General features: G+C 40.1%; 1 protein-coding gene across 1 annotated transcript in view; it reads right to left on the bottom strand.

Annotated features, from left to right (window-relative positions):
- The window catches only part of LOC139478984 (uncharacterized), an 85,261-nt gene extending 69,249 nt beyond the window's left edge, over positions 1-16,012 (bottom strand). The window contains exon 1 of the mRNA XM_071261708.1: positions 15,694-16,012. The gene's annotated coding sequence lies outside the window, so the exon portion shown is untranslated. The remainder of the gene's footprint in view (positions 1-15,693) is intronic.
- Between the last annotated feature and the right edge of the window lie 1,549 nt (positions 16,013-17,561).

Genomic DNA, 17,561 nt, shown 5'->3' with positions numbered 1-17,561 from the left:
ATACGATACAGAACCCATACACTGCGTCACATACCTAGAATACACGTACAGCTATGCATCATGTGTATGAAGTTCGTACAAAATATCCAGATTTTCTAACATATAATGCCAAAACAGATTAGTTTGCGCAGTGTTATAACATTCAAGGCCTTAGTAAACCTTCCACAATGGGGGGTACGGGTGGCCCAGTCGTCTGAGGCTCTGCGATTCACTGTGCAGAGTTGCGTCCCTTGGGCACGCCAGAAACCTATGATTGTGGGTTCGAATCCCTGTTCGCCCCGGTTGTGTTTCTAGGTTTGTCAGCACCATACCCTTGCTCGTGTGTTTCACCGAAGTGGTAGACGTCTGAGACCTGCATCACTTCGAGCTTTCCTCCAACATTAAGGTGGCACGCCGTGATATAACTGGAATACTGTTAAAAGCGGCGTTAAACCCAACTCACTCACTTTCAATGTTTTATGGTAGACATGTGGAGGATAATTCAAATTTTGACCTGGTATCATCACTATTTGAAAGGGATGCATTCACACACGCTTTATGATATAGTGTGAATGGTACAATGGACAATGCTTTTGGTAGTGATTTCTTATAATTATGGAAATGTTTTTTGTCGCATCTACTTAGCCGTTATATCCACCCACGCTCAGACTACTATTACCACAGCGTATAGTGTTGCTGGGTTTTCCGGTGCCAACATCTACTACAATTCCTCTTACGTGTGTGACAAACTTCTATGGGATTTTTTTAGAAAATCATTAAAACGGGCACTACTGGCACGTGCAGATCACCTAAAGCTTGGCTTGGGGTGCCCGAAATACCACGTATATCTGATCACATCATAATTAAATTCTATGAGCCTCGCGGATTGTCCATTCAGATGGGCCACACGATGTTGTCGCGTCGTTTCCATCCCACCAAACAACACTGATCGTGATTGCGGTTAAAAGATCTCAAGATTCCCTGATTGTTAGGGGGCTTCAATAATGTAACTGAACTGACGTTTTTCCTATAACCCAATTTGCCCCTCTACAAATGGAACAAATCATGCGGTACTGATCTAATATAAGACAAATCCTTTGAACAGACATGGCTGTAGTTCCCAACCATCGTCACCGTAAGAGAATCACATCCTCACAAGTAAGTCTCAGGCTGGAGGTGATAGTCGTACACCACTTAGCCAAAGCCGTCTGTTACCATAAAGTAATTCGACAATCGTAGACATATATTTCTTTCGTGGAGTCTTTTCATTTTCGTGAAATGGGAGAAACCCACGAGCACGGTGCAGCCATAGGTCATAATCGAGACGAATATTGAATTCGTACCAAGAACCTGCGGATCCTAGGAACTAAAGGACTTATATTTCTGTATTAAATGGATATACTTTACGGGCATAGTCAAATGTAATCCGACGGTTTCTGTTGTAAATAGAACAACACACTCTGTTATCTATTAGGAGCTGTCGTTTTCAAGGCTCCAGACTTCATCGGCAAAGCGTGCCTTCTACCTTCTACCTTTTTACTGTATCAACACGGTCCTTTTTGTAAAGGCAAGTCTTGTCTGGTAGGGACCCCTGCTCTGAATTCAGTATGTCAACTCTCCCCCAAGGAATGGAACAACATAGTGAATCGGCATTGCCAGGACCTTACTCGCATCCTGCTTTTATAACTGTGTCTTTCTGATGAACATGTCGTCAAAATGAATGTTCCTCTACATCCAATTCTGTCAAACTATCTGAAGTAGGTTTTTTGGTTTGGTCTTTTGTAACAAAAATTTCTGTTTGACCACATTGTCAATGAATTGGTCTGTCCTCAGGGAAAATGTGGTCCTTAATTCCCCAGACACGGTGACCTCGTTGGACTTGTGGAAAAAACAACCTCATTTAGGTGGAAGAGTAGAGGTTGCGATAGCTCATAGTCCGGTAAAATGCCCGGTTTATGACTATTTGATCAACTGGTACTAGTTAATAGCAGCCACACACGGACTCACGCAAGTCCACGTGCATGTATGTGGCTGTATTCCGAAGGCGAATTCGTACTGACAACAAGTATAATAGTGACCCGTGAAGTTCTGATACCAAAAACATGCTTGACAGCATCCCAAGGACATTCTGAAACCTAAAACATGCTTGACAGCGTCCCCAGGACATTCTGATACCAACGTTGCCCTCTTTGTTTGACAGCGTAACCAATATACATTGATACCATTAATGCGTTTGTTTAACAGCGTACTCAAGACATACTGATACCAATAATGCGTACTCAATATAAACAGATATTCATTATGCGTTTGTTTGTTTGACAGCATACCCAAGATATATTGATGCTAATGATGCGTTTATTGTTTAACCACGTGCCCAATATATACAGATATCAATAAAGCGTTTGCTTGTTTCACAGAGTACCCAAGACATGCTGATACCAATGATGCGTTTGTTAGTTTGACAGCGTACCCAATATATACATATATCAATTATGCTTTTGTTTGTTTGTTTGTTTCAAAGCGTACCCAATATACACAAATTTCAATAATGCTTTTGTTTGTTTGTTTGTTTGACAGCGTACCCAATATATACAGATATCAATAATGCTTTTGTTTGTTTGTTTGTTTGACAGCGTACCCAATATATAAAGATATCAATAATGCTGTTGTTTTTTGTTTGTTTGTTTGACAGCGTACCCACTACCTGTTGATACCAATAACGTGTTTGCTTGTGTTTGACGGCAAAAAGTCTAAGGTTTGTCTTATGTTTTATGCATCATGTGTTTATAATTTCACACCGCATCGAAATAAGTTACATATATGTGGAGAAACTTTCAACAAAACACAACAACCCAGAATTGACGTACATGTGTGATAATGTAATTGAAATACAAAATGCTAATACTTGCAGGCTGTTTTAACCACCCACACCCCTGTACTCACGACAACACTACAGTGGTATAATCAGGGTTACAACATGCAAGGCCTCAGTGAAGCCTTCAAAACGTTTTATGGTAGACATATGGAGGACACGTTCACATCTACGCAGCAATGACAAAAATAATGTCGAATGCAGTTCCCTATTTTGACTTGCACTAAAGGTTCCCATGGTTTTTTTTCAGGTGAAAATTGACGTTCCCTTGCATGTGTTTGTGACGGATGCTTCTGATATAGCACCTTTTCACAAACACCTTGTATCATCACTTTTTGATAATGATTCATAGATATATGCTTATGATATATTTTCGGAATTGTACAATTGACTCTACTTTTATTAATGGATTATATGATATCTTTTTTATTTGCAAACGCACACAATAACAATACAAAATATACTGAACAGATGTGTAAGTGACTCTTTAACCTATTTCAATCTATTAAGACAGAAATGGTGATACTTCAAAAGGATCCAAATGTTTTTGCTTCGAAAACACGTGTCATGAATCCCTTATCGATGTCTTCTATTTATGATTGTTGTTCAGTATTTAATATGATATATTTGTTTAACGGGTGATACTGAGTAAAGTCGCAGCAGTCGATATTTGGGATTAAATATCCCCACGCAGAACCTTGTGATAAAGACACAAAGCTTTGTATCAGGTTGATTAGTGGGAGAACTCAGTATTCCCGTGTCATCTTCGGTAATGATGCATTGTCTTGTATTGACATTCCCCGTACAGTACATACGACTGAAGGTTTTTGTCTGTGCATGAATGCATTGAAAAACGAATACCATAGCAACAAATTAAAACAAAATATTACGAAAGACTCCCTTCCTGTAAAATTGTCTGATGTAATGATAATATGAAAATTATGTAATTTTGCTTTTCGATACATATCGTGTCTCAAAATAGATTATTATATTATTGAAAATAAGGACCATGTTTGATCTACGTGAAACAGGGGCCTGTCAATTGTATGCCAAGCTGACTATTCTCCGAGGCAGTTAAAGTTATTGTCTTTTGAAATCAATATCGTGAAAGTTGTTACTCATACACTCGCTATTACCCTGAGTGAGTGGGTGAGTGAGTAAGTTTAACGCCGTTTTTAACATTACTCCAGTTATATCGCGGCGTGCCAGCTTAATGTGGGAGGAAAGCGCGAAGTGATGCTGGTTTCTGGCGTGCACAAGGGACGCAACTCTGTACAGCGAATCGCGGCGCCTTAGTGAGTGAGTGAGTGAGTTGGGTTTAACGCCGCTTTAAACAGTATTTCAGTTATATTGCGGCGTGTCAGCTTAATGTGGGAGGAAAGCCCGAAGTGATGCAGGTCTCGGACGTTTACTACTTCGGTGAAACCCACGAGCACGGGTATGGTGCTGACAAACCTAGAAACATAATTTGGGCGAACCGGGATTCATGTGTCATGTGTGACAACAGTGCTTGTGTTGTTCACAAACTAAATGTTGTGCAGCGTGTTATGGCGTCCACTCCTGGAGATTACTCTCCCTCTGACATGGTGTTGGTGCACTGAGTATGTACGAAGGTAGGTAGGATAACATAGGATATTCTTCGAAGATTTCAGAGAACGTCATACGGCCTCAGCTCAAGGGTTGCTCAGGGTTTCAACCTTCAAGGCCTCAGTAAAGCCTTCACAAATATTTCTATATTTGAGGCATCAGTGATAAAAAAATGTCTAATGCAATTCCCTATTTTGACTAAAATATGTTGTGTTTTTTCAGGTTTACTTTTAATTTGCCTTTGCATGTGTTTGTGACAGGTGCCACCGTTGGGGGAGTAGGACATGCGGATCTTTTCGCGAACAGCTCCAGCAGCAGCATTTGATAGAGATTCCAAGAACATGCTTATGAATGGTAGGAATTGTACAATGGACAATGCTTTTCTTGCTGCGTATTGAGGTGCAAACAATCTACAATTACAATCAAGTGAATGGCAAACCTATATGGAAAGTTTTAAGACTACAGACATTGAAGAGGAATCAAACCATTGCAAGGGGCACCACTGGCACGTATAGCTTGAGCCAAAAATAACAGTCTGACTATCTGACATGCTGACAATAAAGTCGGAATCGTACGGTGGAGTCTACTTTTAGCATTCAGCTGGGGTCATGTAGCAAATGGTGTATCTGGGACAACATTTTCTCAGTGAAGTACAAATTCTAGTTCTTTCTGGGGATTGAGTCCCTTCCGAGATTCGAACCCAACACCCAAAAGTACTCGAATCTGACCTTTACTAAGAAAGTGTTATCCTAAATATAACATGTGTTGCATTTGACCACTTTCTTAATGGCCTTGTGTGTTAACAGCTGGGTCATCATTGATTTTCAGTGACATATTATTTTAAATTTTAGGGGCGGTCGGGTAGCCTAGTAGTTAAAGCGTTCGCTCGTCACGCCGAAGACCCGGGTTCGATTCTCGACATGTGTACAATGTGTGAAGCCCATTTCTGGTGTCCCCCGCCGTGATATTGCTAGAATATTGCTAAAAGCGGCGTAAAACCATACTCACTCACTCACTCACTATAAATTTCACTTTTGTGGGCGCATGGGGTCTGTTTCGGCGGATAATCGAGGCTGATATTTTTCTGGCGTGGACGTTATATTTTATGATCATGGACATGGTTTTGTCACTTTTATGTTTTTTATGTGATTTGGGTGATGAGTTTTAATTAATGGGATTACTTTGTAACAGTGGGAAGATCTTTCGCACATCCCGTTATATCAAAATGACCGGTATAATAAAACTAAAAGACTTCTCCACCCCAAAACCTGGAAAATTGAGTACACTTTTGCAAACTCAAAAAGAAAACCTTTTCACGATGATTTGTGCTTATGTCAAAATATGTGTATATAGTATATACATGTTTTGTATGGTGCTTTGTAATGTATATTTCCTGTAAACAACTCATGGTGCGGACTGTGGCCAAAGGAATGTACAGTTCAGTTCAGATAGTGTACGTTGATACGAATACCCTCCAGTATTGTCAGTGAACGACAACAGGAACGAAAAGCGTCAAAGGCAATGCAATCCGGTACAAAAACAACTGCGTCAATATCGGATGCTGCGATTAGTCCTCCGGTAATTCGTTTATTGTTTGTCAATTCTCCGTACAACTAGGTCAGCCTCCGATAAGGGGTTGTGAGAGGACACGAGGTGTGAGAGAGACAGCCAGGTCAACCACTAACAAAGGGTTGCATTAGGGCATAAGGGCCTGAGTGAGACAGCCAGGTCCCCTACTAACAAGGGGTTGTGAGAGGGCATAAGGGCCTGAGTGAGACAGCCAGGTCCCCTACTAACAAGGGGTTGTGAGAGGCGCTTTAATGGCGCTTTGAACAACTAGTATTTCACTCATATAATGGCATGTTCACTTAATGTGGGAGAAACCCCCATTGTGATGGACTTCGTAGAGTTGTACACTATAGTGATATCCTTATAGTGATAAGCACGGGCATGGTGCTAAGACATCAAGGATAATAATGGTAACTAAGAACGCCTTTATCCACAACCTGCTTAAACTCACATGTACAGATCATTGCTACTATTTCGAAACGGGCAATGTTTGTCCGAGTATTCAATGGAAAGCCTCAAGCATGAGACGAGTGGGGAAATGCTATGCGCCAAGCCGACGAAAAGTCCACGGGATACGTGCGTATGTAATAACCCTGTGAACAATGATGCATTACACTGACATCTTTCATCTCCATCAGTACCAGTATTCCTGCTGATGTTGCGTTGATCACACTGTCAAACAACATGCTCGGAGGAAAGTCCAACTGAAAAGAGCCTCAGATACCAGCAGAAGATTAGCACTACCTTTCTGCACGTGATGGATGAGTTTTAAACTACCACACAATAGCTGCTGAATAGAACTGACATATTCTTGCGGTGTATGTAGTACCTGGGAGCGTCCCCACCAGACACATGGCTTCATCCAAGGTTACATTACACTTGGATAGAGACTTACTTAATACAGTGCTTTGACAATACGACGCGCCGCCCTGACGTTGAAATACATTGCGATGCCTCAGCATTACTGCAGCAATGCATGTAGCGCAGTAATGCCTTACAAATGTCATTATCACGTAGTACAGCAATGCCCTGAGTCACTTCACCTACGGCACCACTGCTTTGTGCTCTCGTCTTGTTCTACAGCAATTCCTTGTGTAACTTCATGTATGACATCAATGCACTGAGTCACTTTACGTATGACATCAATGCCTTGTGTCACTTCACGTATGACATCAATGCCTTGTGTCACTTCACGTACGACATCAGTGCTTTGTGTCACTTCACGTACGACATCAATGCTTTGTGTCACTTCACGTACGACATCAATGCCTTGTGTCACTTCACGTATGACATCAATGCCTTGTGTCACTTCACGTACGACATCAATGCCTTGTGTCACTTCACGTATGACATCAATGCCTTGTGTCACTTCACGTACGACATCAATGCTTTGTGTTACTTCACGTACGACATCAATGCTTTGTGTCACTTCACGTACGGCATCAATGCCTTGTGTTACTTCACGTACGACATCAATGCCTTGTGTGACTTCACGTACGACATCAATGACTTGTGCTCTCGTCATGTTCTACAGCAATGCCTTGTGTCACTTCACGTACGACATCAATGCCTTGTGTTACTTCACGTACGACATCAATGCCTTGTGTTACTTCACGTACGACATCAATGACTTGTGCTCTCGTCATGTTCTACAGCAATGCCTTGTGTCATCGTCACGCTCTACAGCAATCCACCAAAAACGTTGGATACTTGACACTAATAACAATCCAAAATAAATTTGATTAAGCTGTTGTACTATTTCTAGTGAAAATAATTGATATAAATCTGTATGTTTAATGGTTGATATAATTTTCTGAAAATTCCAATGTGGTTTGTCAGTATTGACAGTAAGCGTCAATTGGTTATGAGCACGATTGTCAAGTTGTGACTGCAAACCAACAACAGTTTTACCCAGTAGGACCATGCCATCAGCAAAGAGTAATACAAATAACACACGATCACTTATGTCTATTCCAGATTGTACAGTTTCTTACAAACCTAACTCTAAAGATTCGATAACGAAGGAAAATAAAAGTTGCGGCATGCTTTCTCCCTGTACTGTAACTAAATATTTCGCTAGACATATTTTGATATTTAATACATCACTTAACATCATTATACATTGATTGAAAGATGTTTTTAAATTTACCACATCCCTTTTTAAAAACATACCGGGGATCAGATATTCAATGAAACAATTTTTAAATATATTATAATCTGCAATTTACAATTTTTCTTATATTGCTCAGACGAGTAATCCACCTATAGTTGATGGGGTCTTCTTGGGAATTCTTCTTATGTATAGGTACAATAGCACCAACTGACCATATGGATGGAAAACGCCCCATATCAAATAAATAATTAAATAATGTGACAATATCATTCCCCGTAGCCGTAGTTACATGTATTTCCTCTAATGTTATTGGAAAATGTAAAAACAACATTTTTTAAAAAATAATTCTTCCTCTAGAGTCTCACGATAAAGTTCATATCTGATAAGATAGCCTTGATATGTTCATAAAACAATCTGAGATCACAATCATCTCATATTCATTCATGTCTAAATCACTATCACACCATCAGGCTCCGACGCCTGGCGATACGATACCGCCAAGGTTCAGAACACAAGACTGGGACAGTGTACTGTTCACAGATGAGTCCAGGTTCCCCCAGACAGCTCTAGTGGTCTTGCAAGGGTCTACAACCATCCAGGAACTCGATTAGCGGCGCTTGCTTTACTCAACACCGTTAGCTTGGGGGTGGAAGTGTGATGTATGATTAATTGAATGGCGAACGGCATCCCTCAGCTATGTTCTTTATTCTTAAATGATCTTGGACAAAATGCTGAACAATGAATGTAAAGCTGTGTACCTTGAACAACGCATCCTTAAACTGATACTAACTGAACTGCATTTTTATATATATTCTTTTAGACTAGTTTGGCAGAAAACTATACAGGAATAGTCGATTTATGAAAAGCTCCGTCTGAAAATGTAGCTAAAGAGTTCAGTATTCATGAAGTCCTGTAATGTGACTTTACCATAAGGTTGCCTCTTATCTGTATTTGATGAAACTGCCGACCCTATACTATCACATGGTGTCGAGATGGGAGCACATGAGAATCTTAAATGTCTTAAATTAGCTACTGGACGGAAACAACACACACCAAACTTTATGTATGGTGAATTGGGTAGGGAACCCCAAGTATTATAGTTTATAAACGTGTTATTTCCCTTTGGCGAGAGCTTGGATTTACAGAATACTTTACAAATACTTTACAAATACACGTATACTACCCATTAAGGAATTGACAATACGCCATGGTTACAATGTGTCAAGAATGAGATGACTGTGGTTTATTATAAGTATTTCCAAACCCATCAGTATGCTTCACGCCTCAATGGTTTAACATATAGAGAGATTTCAATTCCTGGAAATCCTCTGCTGAATCAAGATCCAAAGGGTCGAAGTACAAATATCTAAAGAATCAACCTTCATTTGAGAAAAAGCTATTACTCTCAAAATCAATATTTGTTTCTGTATTAACATTTAGAGCTGCTAATCATGGATTACCCGGTAAAACTGGTCGATGGCTAAACATGCCCAGGGAGGACCACCAGTGTCCACTTAATTGCTGTGGGAGATGAGTTTCATTATTTATTTAGATGTGAGGCTTTTCTCCTGCAGTCATATGAACGCTTGAAGAAATAATATCAAATAGTTTCAAAATCTATTCCAATTTAAGAAACTAATGACAACTGATAGTGTAAGGTCTCTCTAACTTCCTTCATCATGTGTATAATCAAATTAGTAAAATTTATTAGTATAATATATGTCCTATTTCAATTACTCTTGTTAAATGCCGTCGTCTTTGACATATTGAAACTTGTATATAATTGTATTCTATCGTGTGTGTTTTTTCGAGAAAAAATAAGTTGAGTTGAGACGACATCGTTCGACATCGTTCGAGATCATGTTCTGCACACACACACACACACACACACACACACACACACACACACACACACACACACACACACACACTCTCTCTCTCTCTCTCTCTCACACACACACACACACTCACACTGGACGTGTTGTAAACATATTTTTGGAAGCAATGTAACATTGCCCCATAGGACATGTCTGGGATGAGAGGGGTAGACACCTACGACAGGACTAGAACCACCCGCTAACGCTAGTTCAGTTGGTTGACGATTTTTGTACAACATTTGGAACAACACTCCCAAGGCTGTTTTCAATCATTTCTGACTCCAATGCGCCGTCGTTGCCTCGCCCGTGTCAACACAAATGCCTGTTACACACGAACTTGACATTGTTAATGGAGTTGTTACACCACGCCTCTGTTAGAACGTCTCGCTCTGTCTCCTGTTACTAGGTATAGTCTTTGCCAATGCAATTGTTATAAAAAACATTGATCAGAAGAATGACCAATTATTATGATGTTCAATGACATTACATTTACACCACTTTATATGAGTGATTGAGTGTGTGAGTGAGTATAGTTTTACGCCGCTTTTAGCAATATTCCAGCAATATCACGGCGGGGGACACCAGAAATGGGCTTCACACATTGTACCCATGTCGAGAATCGAACCCGGGTCTTCGGCGTGACGAGCAAACGCTTTAACCACTAGGCTTCCGACCCCCCCCCTCCCCCCCCCCCCCACACACACACACACACTTTATATGAATCAGAGTTACTTTTTCCCCTGGTAAAGTCTCTTGCACTGTAGCACCGATATCAGTAATATGATTAGTAAATAGTGTCAGCGTGTGGTCAATAATGTCTTGGTCACGTTGTTCAAATTAGACCAACTTTTATTCAAGTTTTTTCTTCTTGTATCACATCTTTTTCTAACTGCATTCTCTTCTCCGAATCCGATCTAATACATGTCAACGTTTTATGGTTTCATAACTCATTACATGTTGAAGTCCATTTGTTTTAAATCCTACGTATACAGTACAGTGGTCTGAAAATCCATTAACATCGCCAATTGTCAGCTGTTTCAATGTATTAAAATGTTCTTGCTTTGATAAACCATCAAGCAGACTGGATCCCAACTTTTGGTGACAAGTATATTCGCCTATCTCTGCAGTATCATTTACACCTTCCATTCACACCGCGAAGACCTGTGGACTTGAACATATTGAAATATGCTGATATGTTTTAACACTCACTGTGCACCTATATCTGTCGTGTATGTGTGGTGTCCTAATGACATAATGGAAGTGCATATTTTGCACTTCTGAAGCTGTGAAACCGAGTGTCAAGATATGCCGTTATTGATGAAGAAAAAGGAAATTAATTCCGTGTTACGACATGTCGCTTTATCCTATGATGGCTTTGAATTGTAACCTCGTTGCGGGACGTCATTGCAATGCATGACGTCATCAATGGCATGTCTCTACACGTTGAGTGAAATACGGAATGTGCACGTTTTTTATCGTTTTGCGAAAAAAATACACTCTAATTTTACAAGGTAATTACTTTTAAATAATACAGAAACTGTAATCTGTGAATGGTTTCTCTATATGCCTCTGTAGTAAAGTGTGAATATCGCGCGGTTTATTTATGTGTTTCCATTGAGAAGTTGGATGAAATAACACAGATTACCCAAGAAAACGGTCAAATACTTTTAAGACAGACTAGCGGGTGTATTTAACTAATGCAGTACTCATTATTTCCATATACGACTTGCGTTACGTTGTGATTGGTTCGCTAAAGCTTCAAATGAAACTTATCACATATTGTTCGGTCAATCTATTTTCCAGAATGTCCGGCAATGACGTCGTGACTATAGTTTAACAAATGTTATACTTGGGATAACACTTTCTTAGTGAAGTACAGATTCTCGTACTTTTTGGGGGTTGAGTCTCGTCCGGGATTCGAACACACACTTGCCAGAGTGAGGCACCTAATCGCCAGCACACAAAGTCAGCGATCTAACCCACTCAGCCACCGAGGCTTCCACAAATAATGAAAGTCCGACAACTGGTAGTCTAGATCACGTACTTTGAGTACCCCTCTGACAAGTGTAAATTGGTACTGCTCCCATGGCCGAAAGCTATGAATACATAATGCCATTTAGAAAGTGGTCAAATGTAACAAATACAACATTGTCTAAATGGCATTGTGGTATTCATGACTATAGTCCTTGGAAAGATGAAGGTCATGTCTCGAGGTAACATGCTCATGGCAAATGTTCAATATGTGGTTTCCTTGCCAGGTCCTCTTGAACCCTCTGCCTGGGTACAAACAATCCATCAGCAACAATCCTTACCAAATTTATGTGACTCATCCCGAAAAGTGTTGAATGACCTTCGAATGTGTTTGTGGTTTACCTTATAGCCTTAGGATCTAGATCATATATGTTCACAATAATATTATGAAGGACGACAACGCGGTTCACTAGCACCACCGTATTACCTATTCAACGCCATATTATCTTTCAAAATAAGAAAAACACCTCGCGGGAGCTCTAACAGCAACAGACAAAAGTTTTTGCCCTGAAACCATTCATACGTTCGTTTTAGATAAGAAGGCCACGATTTGTTTGATGGACTCATTATGTGAATATTGACCACTATGGCAAAACACAATAGGCAACATATTAGTGTTGGCGTACAATGAATTATTCCTACACAGATCACTTAGCACTTCCTCGGCCAAGAATTAGTTCTTATGCACATTGGCTTCGCCATAAAACGCCACTAAACGTTAACTCATTAAGATTATTTTTCTTTCAATAAATTGTTTATGCGTATTTTAGCATGCTGTTTTAACTGGGGAATTTCGAAAACATGGGAGTGCGAGCAATCGATGCATTCCTGGCAGAGTTTCGGGATTCAAATGAGTAATGACTTGTTAGATTGAGTGAGTGAGTTAGGATTTATAGTCACATCGGCAATATTTCAGCCATATTGTGGACTTGTTAGAAATATACTGCGATATGCAGAGATGTTCGTAACAACCGCATATATGCATCGATATAACACTTGATAACCAACCATGCGGGGCGGTCGGGTAGCCTAGTGGTTAAAGCGTTTGCTCATCACGCCGAAGACCCGGGTTCGAATCCCGACATGGGTACAATGCGTGAAGCCCATTTCTGGTGTCCCCCGCAGTGATATTGCTGGAATATTGCTAAAAGCGGCGTAAAACCATACTCACTCACTCACTCACACCAACCATGCATATACATCGATATGCCACATTTTAACCAGCCAGACATGATTATCGATGTGCCACATTTTAACTAACCAGACATGTTTATCGATATGCCACTTACTAACCAATAGTGAATGTTTATCGATATGCCACTTACTAACCAACAGTGAATGTTTATCGATATACCACTTCCTAACCAACCATACATGTTTATCAATATGCCGTTTACTAACCAGCCAGACATGTTTATCGATATGCCACTTACTAACCAATAGTGAATGTTAATTGATGTGCCACTAACTAACCAGCCAGACATGTTTATCGATATGCCACTTACTAACTGACAGTGAATGTTTATCGATATGCCACTTACTAACCAATAGTGAATGTTAATTGATGTGCCACTAACTAACCAGCCAGACATGTTTATCGATATGCCACTTACTAACTGACAGTGAATGTTTATCGATATGCCACTTTCTAAACAACCAAACATGTTTATCGATTTGCCATTTACTAACCAGACAGACATGTTTATCGATATGCCACTTACTAACCAATAGTGAATGTTAATTGATGTGCCACTAACTAACCAGCCATACATGTTTATCGATATGTCACTTACTAACCAGACAGACATGTTTATCGATTATCCACTTACTAACCAAACATACATGTTTATCGATATGCCACTAACTAACCAACCAAACATGTTTATCGATATGCCACTTACTAACCAGACAGACATGTTTATCGATTATCCACTTACTAACCAAACATACATGTTTATCGATATGCCACTAACTAACCAACCAAACATGTTTATCGATATGCCACTTACTAACCAAACATACATGTTTATCGATATGCCACTTACCATCCAGCCATACATGTTTATCGATATGCCGAAAGGTACGGATTAGCCATATGTAAGCACCGTATACACGAAGGGGATAACCAGAGGTCAGAATTAATTCGACATTTATCAACATGGCACATTCAGTTTCATGTGTTGACAAGTTAAAGCTCTGGCACAACCGGCTTCAAGTATTGTATGTGCATCTCCTAGTGGACCCTCTGGACCTATTTAATACATATTGCCACATTGAATAGTCGGAGAAGAACTTAATAGTGAACATAGATGAAGGCGGTTCATACAAGCTCATCTCAAAGTGGGCATAAGGGCACAGGATCCCTACCGAAGAATCAAATCAGACTCGTCTGAGAATGTGCAATTAATACATGTCACAATACCTCATCCCCAGCTTAATACAAGGCATTGAAGACCTTACCAAATATATCATTCAGCAATATCAGATCTATGCTCACCTATTCAAATACTGAATAGAATAGGTATCCGTGATACTAATGTAGATATAGAGACAGTAATTCTGTATTGTCTTATTAACATATTCTTCACACGGCATTCCAACTGAGAGACAGCTTCTTTCTAAACTTTACCCGGCAGGAAAATATGATATATACTATTTCCGTCAACCACTGATACACAGCTTTTGCATCGAAACCTTGCGCGAAATAACCACGAAACTATCGCTACCAGCCAGTCCCAGTTTGAACCTACGTATGACGGGGCTCCCCATTACAGATATGTATTAACAGAAAAGGCGTCTGGTTTTGCTTCATAACTTTATCATAAAGAAAACAAACTTGAATAGATATAGTTGTACCTGTACGTATGGCAGGATTGTATGAATACCCGGATGTGATGCAGCGACACCCAATAACATCGGATAGCTTTGTGCATCATTAAGAGAAGACATTTGCCGTTACAAATACGTTCAAGAACAATGTATGAGCGAAACAAATAGTTTAAAACATTTTATTGATCATAACTCAAAATGAAAAGAGGGAAGAAGGTCCACAGGGTTCGTAAATTCAGATTTAGTTTCCAAGTTTATCTTACAGTAGTGAGTGAGTTGGGTTTAACGCCGTCTTTTAACATTATTCCAGTTATATCACGGCGGGTCAGCTTAATGTGGGAGGAAAGCCTCAAGTGATGCAGGTCTCAGACGTTTACCACTTCGGTGAAACCCACGAGCACGGGTATGGTGCTGACAAACCTAGAAACATAATTTGGGCGAACGGGGATTCGAACCCACAATCATAGGTTTCTGGCGTGCCCAAGGGACGCAACTCTGCACAGCGAATCGCGGCGCCTTAGACGTGCCGCCTTATCTTACAGTACGAATGCGCATAAATTATTCGTGATGTATTATAATATTTCCTGCCAATAGGCTGATTTCATTCTTCTCCATGTATACATTATGTTCAAATAAACATATTACATATGACAAATTCAAATACGATATTTTATCAAATGACATTGGGAAGTAGCCCATAAAGAAATATAATTAATATTACCTTTTGTTATAATTTCGATTTAATGTTTCAAATGTTCTGTCTGTTTAATGAGTTTTGGGGCTTAACATTTTTTATTCATCTTATTCATTGCTTAAAACAAAATCAAACAGTTTACCTTTTGTTTCTTGTGGGTCCTGTAAAGTGTTCCGGTAAGTCACTCCTTGTTAAGAAAGTTGTTAATTTCAAACTCAATCCCAAATGGTAGGAGTCGGTAAAACTTTATACACTCCGCTATATAAGAGAATCTACTAAAGTCCAAACAGAAAGAAATTATCCTTAATAATTCCGTGTCGTTAACAGCCCTAGTCCAACTTTTACTCCCGGCTTTAGCGTGGTGTCTCGCTCGTCCCCGTATACGCAGTGACAGAGAGTATCTGTCGCGCGCGTTAAACACTACACTTCCGGAAACGCGCGCTAGTTCTACAGTGTCACCCGCCCGCCCCGGCAAAGCATTATGACTGGTTGGTATTCGGTCAATATCGCATTCCAGTAGTCTGACAAGCTGTGATGCCAGCAACACACACTGATTCACACGTGTTCCCACGCTATCTCAATCACTATTGGTCCAGCTCCTTCAGTATTATAGCTAAGGTCCGTCCCACTAGGTTCTGCGAGAGCTCGACTCGGTGACAGCAGGACAATACTGTCAACGCTAGTAGTGGCTCTCCTAACAAAATCAATGCAACACTAGCCATTTGATTTTCCTGACTTAGGAATGAAACGTGGCTATCTTGGCCTTGGCGATGTAAGCGAGACTTTGGTCTTCAATAAACCTGATCCTGCCTTTTCGAATATCTGTGTTTAAAACATTCATACATCAAATATACACATGACTGGAATTCTTCGTTGGCTAATCTTAATATAAGCGCTGAATAAAGCTATTTACGCTCAAGTGAAAATATCTACTTTTTGAAACATTTGATAAATGAATCCGAATTTTCATACTTTTTACTCGTGTAATGTACCCGTGAAGATTCATTTTCAGCAACCCATGTTTGTTGTAAGAGGCGACTGACGGAACAGATTGTCACGCTCGCTGATTGGTAGGATGCATGTCATCGTATCCCAATTGCGTAGATCGATGCTCATGATGTCAAGCACTGGTTTGCCTGGTCCAGACTCGATGTTTTATAGACCGCTATCATATAGCTGGGATATTGCTGAGTGCGGAGTTAAACAACAAACAAACTAACAAAACACGTGTTATGCGAAGGCGTTCGACGTAAACACTGGTCTCTAACTGTCAATATGAAACATTAATGCCAGAGAATAACCAGTCGCGATTATCCGCCGAAACAAATTGTTATTAACCCGTGTTTTACCTATTATATATAAAAACATGTCTGGGAAGAGCATTGCGGGTGTAATAATTATCTACCCGATGTATCAATCACGTGTCAGACTTTCACCACACATTTCAATGACGAACATGGCTTAAAAGCCCGACAATTTACAATCAATGCAAAGCCGTCAACAGTCGCGAATGTGTCGAACATTTCAAGTTCCAGTCGTTGACTCACAGTGGCGAAGACCCACTGCAACGCAGCTCAAACATGCTTCGCTTTTACGATGACGGATGTAAATCTCATGGGAGCTTTTTACACACAGAAAAATGTTCAGCCTACGCAGAAGTTGTAGAGAGCCGTGTTTGCTGTTATCACTGAGACGCGGCTCTAAAAAAAAGTCTCGTTTTTTCAGGTTCACTCTCTTTGTCTTAACAAATGTTGACAAGTTAGACGAAGCCAACTTTATTTGCTATCCATTAATTTCAGATGTACGAAATTAACAGTGGAGCTACAACAAATGTTTCTCCAGAAATACACAAATGGGATATTTGGCGGCGATGCAGTATAAAGTGCCCGGCAATATTGAGACGGTTAGAGCAAGCCGGACATTCATCGGCACGTCATATCGATTGACTACCATCTGATAAATAGGACAGATTGACAAACTAATCAACCCGCGAAACATATCAACGCTGTA

Source organism: Haliotis cracherodii, unplaced genomic scaffold (assembly GCF_022045235.1).
Source record: "Haliotis cracherodii isolate W230 unplaced genomic scaffold, xgHalCrac1.p SCAF_4, whole genome shotgun sequence".
Taxonomy (NCBI): Eukaryota; Metazoa; Mollusca; class Gastropoda; order Lepetellida; family Haliotidae; genus Haliotis; species Haliotis cracherodii.
The sequence above is the reverse complement of the archived record's forward strand: the minus strand, read 5'-3'. Positions and strand labels throughout refer to the sequence as shown.